Here is a 3,421-nt window from a genome sequence, read left to right as displayed (position 1 = left end):
CTAACAATGAATATGCCAGAAAGTTTCATAGAACTATTTCCTGCAGCATCCTTTTACAAGAGTGTTCCAGTTATCTATCACTGCACAACACCAAAATAGTGGCTTAAAGTGACAACATTGTGTATTATTATATCTAAGATAAGGGGTTAAGCTAAGCAATTCTCACTTAGAGTCTCTTACAGACTGTAGTCACCAAGTGAGTGGGTCTGAAGTAACCTGGAGCCTAAGCTAGGAAGATTCAAACAACTGGAGGCTAGAACAGTTGGTCCTCTTCAGATATCGCTCCGTGGTCTCTCCATGTGACTCCAGCACGGCAGTGTTAGAGCAGCTAGAACTCTTACGTAGAAGCTCAAGTGCTGAGAGGAAGACAGCCAAGCCAACTTTCGCACCTTTTATGAGTTAGCCTCAAAAATCACATAGTATCACTTCTAACACACCCATTTGCTAGAATCAAATCACTAAGACCAACCTGTATTCAAGGGAAGGGTAGTTTAGTCTCCATCTTTTGATGGGGGAGTGTCCAAGAATGTGAGAATATGTTTTAAAACCATGATTAAGGAAAAAATAGAAATTTGCTATTCAATAAACGCTATTCTTTGGAAAGCCAAAGAAGAAATATTTCAGCTTGATTCAGGGATAAAATTTAGAATTACAGAATTGTGCTGTTCAATATGGAAGCCACTGGCATGAGTGGCTATTTAAACTTCACTAAAATTAAATTAAACATTTTCAGTACCATTATTTTGTTTTAATAGCCACATTCCAAATGCTCAATAGCCACACATGGCTAGTGACTATTAATGATGGATACACAGTTACAGAACATTTCCATCACTGCAGAAAGTTCTATCGAGAAACATTTATCTAGGATGATGAAAGAACAATATATCCTTAACGGAGGCTGAGGTGTAAGGAGCATTACTTGAGCCCACAAATTTGAGGTTCCAGTGAGCTACGATCATGTCACTGCACTCCAGCCTGGTGACGGAGCAAGACCTTGTCTCTAAAAGGAAAAAAAAAAAAAACTGTATATCCAGCTGTCGATTAGAGCTGCTAAGTCTTCTAATTAAGCTTTTGGTAGAAATTGGGCAAAAGAGATGTCCAAATTGTAACACTCGACAAGACTATGAACTGCATGAAATCTGTGTTGCTAAAAAAAGACAGTCCACATGCCTTTAAAATCAACCAAGTAGAAGGTAGATTCACTTCCTTTAAAGAAAATGAAGGTAGGCCTGGGTGATTGCTGTCAAAATGGGCAAGTTCATAAAACCTGGGAAAGTAGTGTTAGTCTGGGCCAGACACTACACCGGATGCTACTCTGGATGCAAAAACCATCATCGTGAAGAACATTGATGATGGCACCTTAGAATGCCCCTACAGCTGTTCTCTGGTGGCTGGAATTGACTGTTATCCTTGCAAGGTGACAGCTGGCATGGGCAAGACGAGCACCCAGAGGTCAAAGATCAAGTCTTTTGTGAAAGTTTATAACTACAGTCACCTCATGCCCACAAGGCACTCTGTGGATATGCCCTTGGACAAAACTGTCATCAACAAGGATGTCTTCAGAGACCCTCCTCTTAAACACAAGGCCCAAAGGGAGGCCAAAGTCAAATTCAAAGAGAGGTAAAAGAACAAGTGGCTCTTCCAAAAGCTGTGGTTTTAGATTTTTGGGGGGGGCTCATTAAAATTTTAAAATAAAATAAAAAAAGGAAGAAAAAAAATGAAGGCTCCTAGCCAAGACCCAAATCGCTGGCCACCTTGCCTCCATGTGGAGGTTTTCAGTGAAGGACCTGTCAGTAAGGGCAAGATTTTCCTCCAGACTTTCACACACTGTTTTCTCAAAACATCTGGGGGAAAGAAAAGTAAAATCAAAGCTACAAAGTTCATTCCCTCACTCTTTAATTCAACATTTACTGAGTAGGCAAGGATGCTATGATTTGTATCTGAAAAAAAAAGATTGAAATAGATTTTACTAATCTCCCAAGTCCCAGAAATAAACAAACAAATGTCAATAACATGCCCAAGGAATATCCACTTTTAGGTAGCATCATTTTCTACTGAAACCACCAGAGAAAAATGGTTGCAAAACGTACCCCTAAATAGCTGAAAGAGTCGGCCAGCTATATATAATCATTAGATATAAGCCAATTAAATTGCAAATACCATCTGCCAAAAACGATGATTTTGAATATAGAGAAGTTGAATTCAAGCCACTCTATTTTCCAGTAAGATAAAGAGGCCATTTCTTGTTAGTGACAATAAAATTACATCACTAGCATAGACAGTAGTTATTTTTGTACTTTTTATAATAAGGGTACATGCAGCTAGATCACACACAAATTGTTTCAAATCATTAAGATACAAATTAAAAAGAAGAGTTGGAGGAAGCAGAGGCAGAACACAGTTTCATTTTTTTAAAGACCAGAATTATCTGATCTGTTAGGAAACCATTCTCAGGAACATTTGTTGTGGTATAAAGCTCAGACTGCATATAAGCATCAGTTATCAGATCTTACAGCCCAGCTGCATTACATATCTTCTCCTTCACCCTCCCCACCCTCTCTCCACCCTTTACCCTGCTCTGTGTCTCAGGAGGCTGACTTGTATGGGCTGCATCAATGGGCTCCCTCTCCATAGCCCTTCTAAAGGAGTTCAGCCAATGGGAGGTACCCGCAAGAGATTAGAGACTGGGAGAATAGGAAGTTAGAGAATTTAACCCCCCAGCTTCCTCCCTACTGGGCCACCGTAGGTTGGCTGCATTCCTCACCCAAATGCTGATGTCAAGCAGTCCTCTTCATATGGCTCCACTCTCCAAATCCCCGTAACCCCTCACTTCGTTTGATTTTTCACCCATGAGTTGCAGTGGCTCCCTGCTATTATTGTTGGCCTAAAGAACTATACCCACCTCTTGTAGGTTTTCCTCAACTCTGCCTGCATCTTTGTATCTAGTTCCTTTTTTTCTTTTTCTTTCCTTTTTTTTTTTTTTTTTTTTTTTTTTTTTGAGAAGGAGTCTTGCTCTGTCACCCAGGCTGGAGTGCAGTGGTGCGATATCGACTCACTGCAACCTCCGCCTCCCAGGTTTAACTGATTCTCATGCCTCAGCCTCCCAAGGAGCTGGGAGTACAGGCATGCACCACCATACATGGCTAATTTTTGTGTTAATATTTTTAGTAGGGAAGGAATTTCACCATGTTGACCAGGTTGGTCTCGAACTCCTGACCTCAAGTGATCCACCTGTCTCAGCATCCCAAAGTGCTGGGATTATAAGCATGAGCCACTGCACCTGGCCTGTATACAGTTCCTTTCATTAAAGTCTCCTTAGTTACTCGAATCGTGTGCACTGTTTCCTTACAAGTCCTCATGATACATGAATTCATTACTAGTTTTTAATGCCCAGAGACCAAAAAAGATCAATTAAATA

General features: G+C 40.5%; 1 pseudogene; it reads left to right on the top strand.

The window, feature by feature from the left end:
- The first annotated feature begins 1,251 nt into the window (after nucleotides 1–1,251).
- On the top strand, nucleotides 1,252–1,663 carry LOC108524022 (60S ribosomal protein L27 pseudogene; annotated as a pseudogene).
- The last annotated feature ends 1,758 nt before the right edge of the window (nucleotides 1,664–3,421 follow it).

The sequence above is a fragment of the Rhinopithecus bieti genome, unplaced genomic scaffold (assembly GCF_001698545.2).
Source record: "Rhinopithecus bieti isolate Rb0 unplaced genomic scaffold, ASM169854v2 scaffold_77291, whole genome shotgun sequence".
In the NCBI taxonomy this organism is placed as follows: Eukaryota; Metazoa; Chordata; class Mammalia; order Primates; family Cercopithecidae; genus Rhinopithecus; species Rhinopithecus bieti.
Note: the sequence above shows the minus strand (reverse complement) of the source record. Positions and strands in the feature narration are given on the sequence as shown.